We start from the raw sequence: 16741 nt of genomic DNA, 5'->3' as shown, positions 1-16741 counted from the left end.
TCTGTTTGTGAACAGCAGGTCTAGGGGACCCCCACCCCTAGGAGGCTCATCTACCAGCTGAAGTAAGAAATTATCCTCTATACACTCAAGGACCTCTTAGACTGCCTTTTTTCTGCCGTATTAAATTTCCAGCAGACAAAGTTAAAGTCACCCACAAGAACAAGGGCTGGTGATTTTGAGACATCTATCAGCTGCCTGTAGAATAAATCATTGCCCTCATCATCCTGATTGGGTGGTCTGTAACAGACTCCCACCAAGATGTCAGCCTTGTTGGCCTTCTCCCCGATTCTGATCCACAGGCACTCAACCTTGCTGTTACTGACCTCAAGCTCTGCAGAGTAAAGAGACTCTCTGACACATAGCAACACCACTCCACTCCTCCTGCCTTGCCTATCCCTTCTGAAGAGCTTGTAACCATCCATGGCAGCACTCCAGTCATGCGAGTCATCCCACCACATTTCTGTGATGGCAACTACATCATAGCTTTCCTACTGCATAGATGTTTGAACATGTTTTGGAAACTTCACACCTTTCACATCCTGTTTCATTATCTTGTTTGAAATCCTGGTTCAAGGCTTATAGAATTGCCAGAGTTCAAATTTTGATATACTAGATCTTACATGAGGCAGGCTAGAGCTAAGTTCATATGAAGATATCTTCACAGGTGACTGAGTCTGTTACCTGATCTGGGAATTGGATTTAAATTTCATCGTACATTCTTGAATTTCTTCTGTGCTAAGACTGCATATTAAGGGCATGAAACTGTAGAGGGGAGCATTTGCTATGGATCTCACCTTTAGTTAATATACTTCAAGAATATTGGTATTCATTGTGCATACCACTTTGGATATCTTCTCCCATATTAATTTGTTCATGAAAGCTGAGTTCATACACAATATACAGTCATAAATGTGTATACTTTTATTTCCCCAGATAACGTCTGCAGCTGAAACACAAGCAGTCACAAGTTTGAAGCTGGTAAAAGGACATGCTTACTCTATCACTGGAACAGTGGAGGTAAGCCAGCCTGTCTGGGGCCATCATACAAACCAGCTTAATGTTGCAATACTTCAGTGCCTTCGACTTTCCGATGTCTTTCTATGACTGAGCAAATAAAAATGTTGCTATGTTATGCATCATCTTAGAGAAAAAAAAGGAAGCACCTGCAGTACTTAGCCAGGACCAAAGCTCTGTACTGGTAGTTATATGGAATATACTGTGCAGACAGCAACTTGTATTGTACCAGCAGGCTGGGATACAACATATAAAGATGAGCCAGGCTGTACCAAATGGAGCCAGGGTACAGAAAGGAGAGACAGGACAGGAGGCAGCCATTCCCTACATATTCATACTGCACAAGGTGGGGGCATGTACTTTGCCAGTCAGCATTGATGGGGAAGGAGTAAAAGCCTCTTTTGTGAACTCTACTGTTAGTGTCACTTTTCATGGTGAGCCCCAGATATTCCTGCTCCTCTGAAACTGGAATCATTACAGACATGTCCATGCCAGATAACTTCTTTCCAACCTTGCTGTGTTGTGTGATGCCTTCTGCTTTTAAGGATGTAGATATTCTACTGTATTGTAGCTGATGTTTTTCCTTGCAGTTTGCTGTCATTATGTGAAATGGTGAGTGCTGCAGCTAATGGCTCACTTGGTGACACAGGATAATGTAAAATAAGGGTGGAAGGCATCTAGGTGTCTTTTGACTATTGCAAATTGTAATGGACTGCATCACTCAAGTACAAATAATGTTTTATCCTGTCTAAAAAGCAATTGCCCTGTGATGATTGGAATAATGGAAGTGCTCAGGCTCTGTTTGTTGTGGATCTTTTAGGTATATTACTGAGTATGGCCAGAGAAACTAGTGAGGCTTAGAAATCCCAGGGGTGAAGTAGAATGGACTGGAGCTTGGAGTGATAAGTAGGTTTTTATATGCCTCTGCTTCTTTCTCTTCAGTGCATTTTGGTATCTACTAAAAATTAAATTGGGACTATGCAGTTAATCCAATCACAAAGCACATTTAGGAGAAATACTATATCAGTTGGAATAAAACACTATTTATTACCAAGGTTAGATATTGATCCACTCTGCGTGGTGGACATTATTCCCTGCCTCAGGTGGAGCATCCTAATAAGAGAGAACAGCCTGTGTTTTATTTTTGAGCAGCCCAATGCAAGCCATACCCATGTCATTTTCCAAGACAACTTTTCTCAAATTGATCCTTAGTAGAATATACAAACCAGTTCTATTCTTGGGAATTACAGCAGGGCTGTTTAGCCTCTGCTTCAATTCTAAGGCTTCTATTCTTGGGAATTACAGCAGGGCTAAACTATTGTGCCTCTGCTTCAATTCTAAGGTTGCTCAACTTTAAATCAGACCAGTATTTGGCATCTAGTTGAGAATCCTGAAAAAATGGGGATGTCAACTAAGCTAAGGACACAGAAGTTTGAAAAACTCTCAGAAATTGTCTGGGCTTCAACTACCTTGGAATCTCAGGAGAGTGGCAGCGACAGCACCTCTTTTATTTTTATATTTAGCATGGCACAAATTTTACTTTCATTTGGGCCACAACATATTTTTTCATGCAACACTTCAAGATTTCAGTTTCCTGTCCTGATTGACTGCAGTCTGGACATACTTAAGGATAGAAAATTGAGAGAAACATTACAATTATTCATACTTTTATCAGAGCTACTTTGCTCAGCCCCAAGATAAAGTGCCTCGGGCACACATCATAATCCTAATTTTGTTACATCTGTTTTACCATGGGACGACCCTGCTGAGGCAGGTGCAGAACTGTGTTGTCATATGGGAGCAGATCAGAGCAGAATCCATCTTACTGCACATTAAAGCAGAATGGGAAAGGGCCAATGCTGTTTTCTGCAGTGTACTTTCTAATCCCACCTTTTTGCTTTCTTGTGCTGCCATGACCCCAACAGTGGAGCTAATATAATTTCCCTGGGGTGACTATCAGGCACCCCAATAGATATTACAATGGAGAAGCTCTGCTGTGTGTTGCCTAATCCAGCCAGTCTGCAAATGTTTGTACATTCTGGCACCTGGCAGTGATGATTCGATTTAAGGGTTATTTGTTGCAGATACGGTTGCAGTCTGATTCCAGCCCAGTGCAGTCAGGTTGCAGTGTGTACTGCCATTGGGAGGAGCAGAAAGTCTGTTGAAGAAATATATACTCCTTGATCAGGCTAGGAGAGAATCTAACTCTGATCTCATTGTAGAATAAAATACAACAACTGAACTGCTTGCTTTTGTGCTTTGTCTGCAATGCTCCTGAATGGAATTATGTTGATCCCAAACAAAACCAGACTCTGGATAAACAAGTAGATGGCAGAGAGTTTTGGTGAGAATTGTTCATTTAGCTTACTCTTTTGGATGTTCTGTGTGCCTTTAAGCAGACCTTTCAGTTGGACGGAGAAAAACTGCCAGAATCAAGGGGGTTAATAATGGCATGCAGGCATTGTTAGACTCTTATTTATCTCCCTTCCTCTTAATATTACCTTTTATTAGAGCTTGCATAACTCAGTGCTTATCCAAAATATAGCGACCAGATGGTAATAAAATTAATGAGGTGGCAAGAATGAATCTCAGCTGCTCTGCATTTTGAGGTTTGTTTTTTTTGCCTAAATGCTACACACTAATGAAAAAGTTCAGATTACCAGCTTGAGAAGAGTCTGTTTACCTAGACCTAATAGAAAACCTGTCCTATCCCAGGTATTTGATTATATGGATCAGTACTGAACCTATGCCACTCTGTCCTAGACTGGAAAGATAAACAGCCACTGTCTTCCAGTGCAATCAGCTATATGGGCCATAAGGCACTGGGAAATGAGAACAGACCTCTGCTTGCACCATGAAGCAATCAAGGTTTGTCACTCATGCAAACCTACTAGGAATGGTAATAGCAAACATCCATGACAGAACTAAAGCACAACGCCAAACTGAGATTGTTTTCCTATGGAGTGATGCTTTCATAAGGGCCAACTCTTACTCCTTTTAAATGGCATCCCCTTGTACATATTGTTTCACCAGTTTTAGTGAATTTACTTATGAAGCATGATCCATGAGAGATTGCCACAGCTGGGGATGACAGAAAATGGTATGACTGAGCCCATCATATGTAACAGCCATTGAGAGCTATCGTGTCAAGAAGATACAGGTCATTCAGGGAGTGGGAAATTTTGTTTCCCAAAAGCCAGTTCCAAGTTTCAGAGTTCAATTAAATGCAGCTTTGGGCAGCTCTATAGTACTGTTCCCCTGTTGGGAGAGGTGCCCAGTTCCAGATGCCTCATCTATTACAGGCTGATGGACTAACCCTGGTCTTTTTATGTGCCAGGATGTCATTTTCAGATTTTCAAAGGCATTTCACCTGCCTTAAGATCTGCAGCTTGACTCCTGACACACTGACAAGCAGCAAGGTCAATAAATGGGACCTGACCCTGTTTAATGGATAGTGGAGATGGGGTTCAACTGCTGGGGGCTGCCAGAATAACCAAGGTGAGACACAGCCAAGTGGATATTTGGTGAAATCCCAAACAAAACAATCAAAAGTAAGTGCTTGTCAACTGGAGGGGGCTTTGGTGGGAAGGGCTTGGAGATGCAGCCGTTTCTGCAGGTTTCAGACAGTAAGCAAAAGCCTGGCAATCTAAACAAAGATCTAATTCACACTTATTTCCTCATTGGGGATTACCAACCCACTAAGCAGTTAATTCGTGGCCATGTCCCTTTTTTCCCCTCGGTCTGCTTTTCCTGCTTACATGGCTTTTGCTCCTGGCCAGAGTAAACCTCCAAGGGGTTGAGTAGGCCAGGAAGGTGTCATAGTTCAGTGGCAGTGTTGCTTCCCCTTCATTTTCAGGTTAGACCTCAGAAGAGACTGTCTGGCATTTGGTCGTCTTGCAACAATAAGAGGATATTTCCCGGAGATAAATGACTGGCTGGAATTAATGATATCAGCTCCTTCCTTATTGGTCATTACTCTCCAGGAAATACCTTGGTGCTTTGATTTTCCTTGTCTCCAATTGATACTCAGAATGGCTGTGAAAACATAAACCCATATAAAACTCAATGGAAAAATTTGAAAAACTCCATGCAAAAGTGCCTCCAAAGAGATCTATGTAGGTCTAGTGACAGCCATCTTAGCTACAATGACAGCAAAATCTCCTCCTTTTTGTCTCACCTTGGCAATTCTTAGCAACATACTGGACCAATCCTCAATTTAAAATCAAGTTGGATGAACCAGGTGATGACCATGAAGGGAGTTTGAATGAGCCATGCTGTACTATACTGCTGGGCTTGATGCAGAAGACAGAAGAGAATGGGAGAAGGTCTGCTCAGTATTGGTTATTTGCTCTATCAGGTAAAGTTTGTTCTTGATTTTAAAGGCTTTATTCCCTGTTCTGTTATGCTGGAAAAAATAGCAATGTGCTACACCCTGACATTCAGCACTACACTTCTATAAGAACTGGATTTTGCAAAATTATTCAATTCCTTCTCTCATTTCTTCCTGACTATACAATATAGGAACATTCAGATAAATTTGCGCTCAGTTTTTGTCCCACTTTGACAGGATAGCAATGTAAAACTAGAACCAATAATTTAGCAAGTTTCATTGAGAGTCTTCTCTTACAAAACCTGAATGGAGGCAGACTCAGGGTGCCTGGCAGTTGCAGATAAGTGTTTCTGATTACAGCCTATGACTCAGTAGTCACTTTCCTTTTTATAATTAGTCCTCTGTATTTCAAATTTTTAATTCATTGTCTACCATATGTTATTGTACTGGTTCAGTAACTTTGGGACTTTTTTCTGATTTTTCCAGTGTTGTTTCTGTCTCTAAAAATATAATGGGGAAAAAGATCTACAGTGTAACCTCTAATTTCTATGATGTGAGGGGAGAGAGAGAAGCAAATTAAAAAATTTCCAACCAGTATTTTCATTTCCAATATCATGTGTGGAGAAAAGCAATTATATATTGTATAGATTCTACTGGATGAAGATCATTAGCCAGCACAGTTGGGAGCAGATGGGAATGGCTGACTTCTGCTAATACATCTTGTGCAGGATGGTTCCAAAATAGGAAGGGTTTTCCCCGGTGCCTAAGTGTCTGCATACACAAATGGTTCTCACTGAGCACATTTCTGAGCTGCCATCTGTGTGGTGCCAACACCTTTGCCTATCAGCATTCTGAATTTGCACATTATGAACGTCCACCTCTCTATTCACTGAGTACAATGCTGGAGAAGCTTTTGCGCTTGACATCTCTTCCATCCCATCTGCATCCTCTGTGATCTTACCCAGAGTAGGGTAGACTTGGTGACTCTTAAGTCACTTCAGTGACTCTTAAGATGTAGACTTCTTTTGAAAGACATGGCTGCTAAGTCATCTCAGGTAGACAGACATCCAGCCGTTCCAAGTGCTCCTTGGGTCATGCACTGTTGTAGGTTTACATCATTGCAGCTGATGCTGTGGCTGAGGAGGTCCAGTTAGGACAGCCTGGATGGTGACCTAAAGCAGATCTCTGCAGGAAAGGGTGAAAAGATGTATGTTCAAATCTACCTACCCTGCAGAGATTTTATAACTCATGTAGCTCAAACTACAAACCTAAGGACAATAACTATCAGCATGCCCATCATCCATCTCCTGGCTTTGTAGTATGGTTCTTAGAGGAAACAACACCCGAAGTCTTGAGGTGCCACTTAGGCCCCAGAATCATTGTATGGGTGATATTTTTAAAAGCTCTTTTGGGACTTGGTAGGACACTGACTTTGGCTCTCACTGGAATCTGTGCTCTCAAGACAACTAATTTTTTTTTGGAAAAGCTGCCTTATATTTGGAGGTACAAGTTGACAATAGCAATTTAGTTAATTTAAGAAGGGCAAAATCTTGACATTTTCTACTTGTTATAATTGCCTCACATCAATCTCATCATCCTCAGGCTGATTGCTAGTGACAGTAGCCTTACATTTTCATCATATTCCAGTAACAGTAGACTACTTGATTTGAGGTCTGCTGTAATAAATTTTATGGTTTTGGTTAGAAAAGTGGGACTAACTTGTTGACTTTCCTGACTGAGCATTTAAATGCTTACTTAAATATTTCTAACCAATACTGTAATTCATAAAAAGATAGAACTTCATGTATCTCTGATACTATAACATGTGGTTGTAAATGAAAATGAAAAAAGAGGTGTCTGAAGAAGAAGGCTTTATCTGCCTTTTTTCCCCTACTGCTTGATACAGGTATATAGCAGCCCTTTAATTTCCCTTCCTTTCAGATTCCTCAGGAGGTATGTAATCTCTGCTGAAGACCCCTAGCCTCTAGATGGGCACCTCCATTTGCATTGGAGAATTTAGCTACCAGGAAGGTAGGATTCCTTACTAATGACATCTCTTCTGGAGGGCATTCTTCTTGGATCACTGGACCAATATCTCAACTTCTGAATAACTGTTTCCAATGGACAAGGGTGCGAGGCTTTATTACAGATATCTGAGTCCCAACCCTGACCTCATTTATACTTGTTGAAATTTGGCTTCCACTAAACTTGTGTAACAGAGGTCAGAATGTGTCTGTTCAGTTCAGGTGAAGGCAGAATGGGATCTCTGCACTTTAAAATTGAGAAAATATAGCTAGTGTTGTTTAAATGAAATGGCAAACTCTGTGGATCCATTTCTTTTACAGTTCTGAGCTGGCACTCCTGCTAATGAACAAACCCCACTCAACCTTCCCTAATCCTCCAAGATGTGAATACTGAGGCAAAGAGACTTCTCATTGCTGAAGAAAGAGTCTCTAGGGGTGTCTGGCAGTAGGAATAGCCTATACTCATTACTGAGGTCCAGCAGCCTGTGCTGCCCGTTTTTCCTTGGCTTTTCAGACCTTTTTTCAGTAAATTAATGTGTGGTCGTGTAGCAATTAACTGTGTTCTTTTAGCAGCCTTGTAAATACAAAGAGAAAATTAAATTCATATATTGGAAAAGATATGGATCTGTCTTCTTAATCGTTGCAGTTCCACTTAGCTTCGTGTTTAGTAAGGGGAAAGGATGGGGCTGCTGAATGAATACCAAATTTAATCCTATCTTCAGAACAAAAGAGGAAAAAGCTGCATATTTGTCTACAGTTTACAACAGAAAAACTGAATTATCATACAATGTTTGGTAACATCTTTGTATGTTCTGGTCTTAGACAGCCAGAAACCTTATCCCACACAGCATTTTTTGTGTATGATTGAGTCACATCTTTTGAAAGGCATCTTTGTGGAGCAAAAGTCATGAATAGGAGTTCTATAGCAGAGGTGTTACTCTTACACTACTGTTTCTTCTTATGTCAGTGTTTTATTTTATGAGCTGTGCAATGTTTCACTTCCTTAAGAGTATATTGGCATTAAGGAAAAATTAAGTACTGTTTCCTACATAATGCCAATGAAAATCCTTAGTGTTACTAGTAGAATTTGGATAAATCATCTAATTTGGCCCCAAAAGTCTCAGTCTTGTGGCTAGTGTTTGTCCTGTTTTTCTGTCTGTTTAAAGAAATCAAATGCTACAATTCCAATCCAATTAGGAGATTTATTCCATACCATAAATTGCTAAAAAATATTCTGAAATTTAGATTTATCCACAAGCAGCCCATGAAAGCAAAAAATGCTCAATACTTGGACAACTTACTGTGTACTAATTTGATCACATATGAGTATATATTATGACATTTTTATTTATATTATATCACCAATTGTAAAGAGGCATGTGAAAGACATGAGAAAGACCCTTGCCTCTTCTAACTATCTGCCTGTTTCCCATGAGAGAACCCTGGTGCTTATCTTTTGGGCCATCACTCACAGATTTAATATTTTATGTGAAAAAAAAATTTGAGATGGCTTTAAAGCACTGAAATCAAAATGGGGTGGCTGGCTTGCCAGGGAATTGTCAAATGGTTTCTAACAAAAACACATTTCTTACAGCTAGAAAACAACACATATTCATGCGAGCTGTGCTTTCTTTGCAAGGCACCAACCAGCAGCCTGGACTGATCCTTATATCAACCTTTGTGAAGTTTCCCAATGCATGAAGTTGTCCTGGGGAGAATACCTCATTGTGCCATCCACTCTTGAGCCTTACAAAAATGGAGCGTTCTGCCTGTGAGTTTTTGCTGAGAAACAGGCTAAAATGCAGTGTGTACCTTCCCTCTAAAGCCTTCACTTCTGCTGGTGAAGCGCATAAAGGAAAAGATCAGGTGTTGCAGCCACACCCTGTGCTTCATCTTCTCTCTTAACCAGCAAAATAGGCTCATTTCTAGAACCTATTTTCTTACATATTCTACCATATGTGACACACACATATCTATGGTGAAGAGTCACAGCTCTTCAGACAGCCTCCACAAAGCACTCAGGTCTGCAAAGTAGAATCTCCCACAATTAAAGAGTGCAATTAAAGAGTTTGGAAATAAGACAATGAGGAGATGGTTTTTAAGAGGGTTGTATCAATAGCAGCCATTGAATGAAAAAGCAGGAGTCTGGATGCAAGACAAGAACAATAAGGCTGGATTTACAAAGGAAAATATTTTCAAAGAGTTGGAGCAGAAAGAGATTGGAGAGAGAGGAGCAGGAAACTTGGGGGCTTGTTCTGTGTGTTCATTAATACTTTAACAGCTTGATTTGCTAATTATTTTACAGGTAAGATTTTAAAGTAGGCTCATAACTTCTGGTTGTTTATTTTTTTCTTTTTTTCCTTAGGATGATGGGTGATATGCTGTCTGCAATACTATATGAAGTTAGATGTTTTAACTGGGCAGATTTTTTTCCTAGCAGTCTTTTCCTTCATAATGGGGAGTAAAACAGGGGCAAGATTTTTATTTCTCATCTGAGCTGGGATTACAGTATGTTCTGGTGTTCAGGGGAAATATTTTTGTTTGTGGAGATTTTTTTACATATGCCCATGTCTTAGTTTCACGTTCATTTTCGTGTACCTAGGCCATGTGGCACAGAAACTGCACCCTTGTAGACTGAACTGGAACACATTAGATTGTCCTTTCATCTAGCTCAAGTAGGAGCAGGGCACAGAACGATCATTTCCATAGAAAAAAATTGTATTCCTGAAGCCTGAGAGAAACTGTAAATGCAGACTTCCAAGGGACTGCTGAATCCCTATGGCTGACTGCAGCAATGTTTTCACTGCAGCTATTTTATAAAACTATCTTGGTAGCAGAAGAAAACTTCCTCATCAGCCTTAGGAAGTCTCAAACAGAGCAGCTCCTGGCTGGCTGTGATTTAAATAGTGCCTCTGTTCTGCCATTCCTGCAGAGCAAATGCTTATTTCTGTTGCTGTATATAGCCCCCTGTACAGTGTCTTTATGATACCCACAGGTGGCCTTCTAGAACCACCGTATTAACCACACTCTTGGTCATCTCTTTGCTCTAGCCTCATGTTGATAACAAAGATATAGATGATGAGTTCAAGACTCTGTTCCAAAAGCTCTCTGGAGAGGTAAGTTCATTAAAGTGAACGAAAAAGACCGAGACCTCTGTTACGATTGTGCCAATATTTGACTTGCTGATTCCTTTTACTGTCTGGTCTTCAAAAAAACCAAGTGTTTTCCCCCTTTTTATTAACTCACAGCTTCAGTTCAATTTATTTTACAATAGAGCAGATTTTCCACATTGTTCCTCTTATTGGTGCAAAATGTGATTTTTTTCCCCTCAGTAATGCAGGGCAGGGAATAACTTTGAAAATAGGGGTGGTAGGAGTGAGGACTGTAAAAGTATTATCCCATGGTGAAATAGATTACCTGTGGAGTTATTGTATAATTCTGACAATTGCCTAGCTGGCCAATTCCTTCTTTTTTGTTTAGAAGCCCCAGGAATTGGAAAACTCTTGGCTGAGCCTTTTCTCTATTTACTGTATTTGAAAAGCAGTATCTACAAATCTCTGCTGTGCTAGCCTGTGGCTATCAAGCCAGATTTTCTCATAATGAACAGGTGACCACTGGTATTGGAGAGGGAAAACATCTTATTACTTAGGAAGACCTTTTTGAGTTTCGATAGGGCAATTTTAATATTGTTTAGTATTGTTAGGTCATAGTTTCCATAAGCCTGGAATATCTGAAATGTTCTCCTGAGCCTCTTTATTTCGTCAAACCTGTTAAAAAATTACCATTTACTGGGTCAGATCACCATAATACCTAGCAAAACACTTTGTTCTCATTTGAATATTTATGAAATATTGATGGTTTTTGAAGATCTCCTTCATGTGATATCTGAGGGTAAATGTTAGAAAGTGTGAGGAAAAAAAGGAGAATGGACAAACAAAACTAGTGTTAGAAAATAATTAAGGATTTACATGCCTTAGATATGGAAAAGAAATAGCTTCTGGATCTCTGACAGCAAATAAAGATAGCTTGTTTCAAATATTTTTTATGTTGACAATTAAAGTATGTTTTGTTTTCTGTCTAGGACTGTGAAGTGACTGCAATTGAACTTCAGACTATCCTAAACTGGGTTTTGGTGAAGAATAAGTAATGTTATGTTTGGATGGAGCTGAGAACAGGATCTGTGCTAGTAAAACCCAGCTCTATCAGTTAAGTTTGATGAAAATCTGAGTTTGTGTCTGCATCCAGATGAGCTTCTCCTGGCTGGCTGAACCTCTAAATAAGGGGGAGGGCCGGGGGGGAGGGGAATACTACCTGGTGCTCCCCTTCCAAGCACTGCCAGCAGATGTCCTGCAGAGGACCAGTGTCCCCTGTACTTGGAAGGACCACCATGGGGAGATGGTATTATGCTGCATGACTTCTGTGGACAGAGAGAGGCTTGCCACCACCAAAACCAATAGCATTCCCTCCTCTGTGCCTCCCCAAATACATATATTAATAAAAAAGCTCACCATATTAATCAGCTGAAGGGAAGTCGTGGAAGAAATGGCAGAACATTTACTTTGCTACTAAGATTTTAAAGTGGCTGACATCTCCAAGGCTGTCTGCAAAAATATATTTGTCTAAAAGTATTTCTGACTTGGACTTTTATTTCCTTTTTGTACAGTAAAGGATGTTAAAAGTGATGGATTCAACATTAGCACCTGCAGGGAGATGATCAACCTTTTAGATGTATCCTTTGAATTTGATTTCATTACCTTTAAAGTTTCTGGATCTTCTTTGCCAAACTTCCCAAGATAGGCCAAGTTTACACTTTCATTGTGCAGGCACATGACTGGAGGCATAAAATTCAGCCAAGCAGCTCTATCAGCTCAGGGTGTCAGAAACCTGAACCATTTAATCATCAGCTGCTTCTCTCACCTGCTCTGCATCTCTCATCACTTAAACCTTTCCCTAAAAATAGCAGGGAGAAGCAGGGACCTTCTGCCTAGATGCACCTGTGCAGTTTCAGATGCACACACAGCATGCTTGGCAGGAGGCAGGTTTTAAGCACATCTTCAGCTGCTGTCTCTAAGTCAGGTACTGCTTATAGAGCACCAACTCACAGCAGGAGAGACAGGCTGGGGAGCCTGTTCACAGGGGGAAGCCTACAAGTTCACGCTGTGCCTCCCTCCCTTCTGCATAGATGGGAGCTAATAAGCTTTGTGTAGCCAAGGGAAAAAGAAAGGTCAACACATCTGCCCAGTGGTCCTTTGACGTGCTGGAAAGGTGCATTGGGAAGGTCAAGAGTCATGCTGCCAGGGTGACACTGATGTTGGTCTTGTGACATGGTCATAATTGAGGCCAGCAGGGATTACCTGTGGATCTTGTGGATAACTGGCTGTTAGGAGAAGTGATGCCTTTGCCCAACACTCCACAGTGTCCCAAACCTAATGGGGCAACTCAGTAAGTAGAGCGCCATGGGGTCCAGTTCCCTCTTTCTGCATATTTTTCCATTGGAAGGGATGTTCAAGGTCCTGAAGGACATAGGGGAAGACTCTCTAGACTACTACCTACTCCCTCTTCACTTGCAGTTCCTGCCTCTGATTTCTAACAGTTGCCTGCTGCAAGGCCAGTCCCTTTTTCCCCTAAGGACTCTAATCTAATGTTAACTGTACAAAATGTGAGTGGATCTAAACGTGCTTTTATATTTAGCAATCCCATATATCATTCCGTAAGAGTGCAGATAGCCTAGAAATTCTTGGCATGCCTTTAGCTAAGCAAATGTAAAGCTGTGGGCATGTCTGTGGGAGATGGAGATGCATTACAAATGAGAACTAAACTGACATTAAGATGATCACAGAGATGGGTGATTTGTTTTTATCAGAACTGGTTGCTCTCCAGTTTTGTTACAAATAAAGGGATCTTGATTTCTGAACCATGCCCTAACATGGCCCAGACCAATGGGACTGTCATCTTGGGTCTTACAGAATTCAAGATACTTGAGATAAAGATTCAAAAGTATTTGCTAACATAATAGTTCTGACTGTCTCCCCTTCTCTCTCAGCACTGAAGTACAGATCCAGAACTGAGAAAGAGTTAAACCACCACGCGCAGATATTCTTAGAAACCTTTGTTCTTGTGGCAGGAGTTTGTTCCAGGGCTCTGAAACACCTCTTATTTATCAGGGGACAAACAGATCCTCTTTCACTTTGGCCCCACCACTCTCCATAATTTGCAATACCTTATGGAAAGGCAGATTAAACCTCTTTCACTGTTGGCAAAGACAGCTCCCGCTGCTGCCTGCTCTATTCAAGCTCATATGAACGAATCTCTGCTGTTGCAACATGTTGCATTGCTGGCTGAGCATAAGCAAACACAAGAAACAAAAACCTGTATTCGCATTTTTTAAATCCTATAGAGGTGCTGAATTGCTTTTCTGGCAGAGGATTTAATATCCCAAGAAGTTCACCCAGAATCAGGCAGTCCAAAGTAAGGTCAAATTTGGACCTGCTTTGTGTGACAATGGCCCTTTCAGGCAAGCCTGCTGCCACCACACTTGATGTTGGTCAGCACAGAGCATCTGCCCTGAAGTTTCATGAAGACATGTTGGGTTCATGAAGTCTTGGCTTTGTCCTAAGGCTTGTCACCAAAGCAAGCTCTGAGAGCCAAACCCAGTCTTAGCTGTGGGTCTGGGTGACACCTAATTCTGGATAATAAACCTACTGGCCCTAGGAATCATCTGTCATCATGTCTGAATTATTAAGCAAAATGGACTTGTCTGTTGCAATGTTTGCCAGATGACTGGATATTTTCCTCAATGGCCTGTCTGCCACCATGCAATATGAAGGCAGGCAGGCTGCCAGCCCATGGGAATGTGTTTCCTGGTCTTCCTTGCTTGCTGGTAGCTACTTGAAACATTTCCCTTGCTCACTAATGTTTCTAAGCGTAGGAGCTTGGGTCAGTAGGGGCAGCTCCTGTCCCAGCCCTCAGAAACCTGTCTGCACAGCAGACTGACAGTGTGGACACAGCAGAGGTAGGCATGATTGTTCTGGCAGTAATCTAGCTACACGAGCAGGGAGGATGGCAGGGCAATGGGCTGCAGAGTGGAATAGTAAACCGAGGTTAAACCCTAGAGGAGTCCTCTCATTAGTTCATTCTGACTTGTAACCCCTTATGTTAACAGTCTTCACTGCTGCTGTGACCCAGCTGTGAAAGCCAAAGCCTCTCTCCCTGTGCTCACACCATCACGTTGCTGTGCGGTCACACGTAGCAGTACTCCTCATTCCTTCCTTCCCCTCTGCTGCAGGCAATCTGTAAGAATGTGGACAGTGACTACTCTGGTACCATCGACTCCCATGAGATGTGAAATGCCCTCAGCGAGGCAGGTGAGTATGCTGCTCAGAGACACTGTCAGATCATCAAACATTGAAAGAACAGTGGGGCCTTTTAATGGCTTTTCTTCTCTCCCATCACCTAGCTCACAGCATTGCCAGTGCCATTCTCTCTGCCTGAGAGTCACATACATCCTCTTGCTGTTATGTAAATCAAACCCTGTCCTCTGTTCTGCATTATGAACCACTGATACTTCTGTCCATGCTGTGACCATTGCTTATCCGTCTGATCATTATTTCCTCTATTTTTGGCCTCATTATTTCCTGATCTAATTGTCCTCTTTCAGAGCTACACCCAAAACCTCTTCTTCTTTCATTTCCACCCACCCTCTTTCTCTGCATTAGTGAAGATGGAAGCCTGATCAAGGCATGCCCCAACAATGTCCTTTCTGGTGTGTACTATTCACTTTTGGAGCAGTGATTGCCCACTCAGAGGCATCTAGAGAAGCACTGTTTTTCTGCTTTGTTTTGTGCTTGTTGGAATTTATGTGAATGATCTGGAGACAGAAATAGTGCTAATAAGGGCCTGAATAGAGGCCAATGTGTTACGTGAGCAATTGGCTCTAAAAAATCTAAGAATCACTGCTATTCAGCTGCAGTGCCAAGACTCACTAATTAGGGGTTTATCTGGGGAACATAGGACTGGTGATGCTGTGAAACAACATGAAATATGCAGTGTGACAAAATACTGTATAAGAACTTATGCTTGTCTTCACCCAGCACAATGGGCTTTGCAAAGGATCCACAGAGGTGGGTGATGGAATCCAACAGACCTTCCGGGAGAAACAGTCCTGCCCTTCAACCAGGTCTGCCCACAGCTGCAGCAGTCCATGGATAAGTCACATCAAACACAGCATATTAACCTGCTGTGCCAGTGATTCACATACTTTCCTTGCCTTCAGGTTTCACACTCAATGATCAGGTGCAGCACAGCATTGTCATGTGCTATGCCTGCAGCAAGCTGACCATTGATGTCAATGGCTTCGTGGCCTGTAGGATCTGCTTGGAGACCCTGTTCAGTAAGTGCCTCTTTTCATCAGCCAAGGGGAATTCCTGAAAACTTTGGAGTTTCATTAAGTGTTTGGTGTCTTTTAAATGTGAATGTAGCAAATTGAATAGAAATGTCAGTGTGCCAGCAAAATCATGTCTGTTGGAGAAAGCAGCAGAGAAATAGAAAAAGCCTTACTATCTGAATGACCATGGAGAGTAGGGGACATGTTTCCATAACATACCATGCTCTTCTGCTTTACAGTCATCTGCAGCTTATGATCAGTGCTCTGGCCCCCCATTGTCCCAGCACATATAAATGGTACAATTTATCATTTACGGTCCTTATTCAGACCTGATTTACAGGTTTGTCCCTGGATCATACCAGATGCTAGCACATCAGATTTTATAGTTGTCCTGCTGCCAACTCTCAGGTTGCTGCTGTAGACCTATTCCACCTCATGAAGCAGTTTAGAAATTACTTGTAAGAGGAAAGAAGAACAGCTGTAATATTATCTTACAGAACCAGTGTAGATTTCCAGTAGATCATGGCAAAAAGTCAGACCTTTACATTTTGCCAGACAGTGATTCCCTACATGACAAATTCTGTGGTTTATATCCACTTTTTACCCCCCTCCTCTACATTTCAAAAGCATTCTGTCTCCTGGACAAAAACAAACATGGAGTCATCCAGCTCTCTCTGGCTGAGATAAGGCTGGTCAGATTGAAATACCACCTGGTCGAACTGCAGCAATGGACCACACTAAAATGCATTTCTTCAAAATCACTATTATAAGTGATTTAATCACTATTATAAGGTAGACATGATAGTGATTCAAAGGGCAAGTTTGTATATTTTAGAATTTTAGAAGTTTCTTTAGCTCGGAAGGCCTGTCTGAATTAGCTGAATGAACATTTTCCTTATATGAGTAAAAAGGTAAAGATAGATTCAAATTCCTAAGGTTGATTGGGAAGATGCTTATACAGTGCATTTCACTATCTCCTTTTAGAGGGCA

At 41.4% G+C, this 16741-nt stretch overlaps 1 pseudogene; it reads left to right on the top strand.

The window, feature by feature from the left end:
* The first annotated feature begins 933 nt into the window (after positions 1–933).
* Positions 934–16443, top strand: LOC103803092 (annotated as a pseudogene).
* The last annotated feature ends 298 nt before the right edge of the window (positions 16444–16741 follow it).

Source organism: Acanthisitta chloris, unplaced genomic scaffold (genome assembly GCF_000695815.1).
Source record: "Acanthisitta chloris isolate BGI_N310 unplaced genomic scaffold, ASM69581v1 scaffold4205, whole genome shotgun sequence".
Taxonomy (NCBI): Eukaryota; Metazoa; Chordata; class Aves; order Passeriformes; family Acanthisittidae; genus Acanthisitta; species Acanthisitta chloris.
This window is presented reverse-complemented; position numbering and strand designations above follow the sequence as displayed.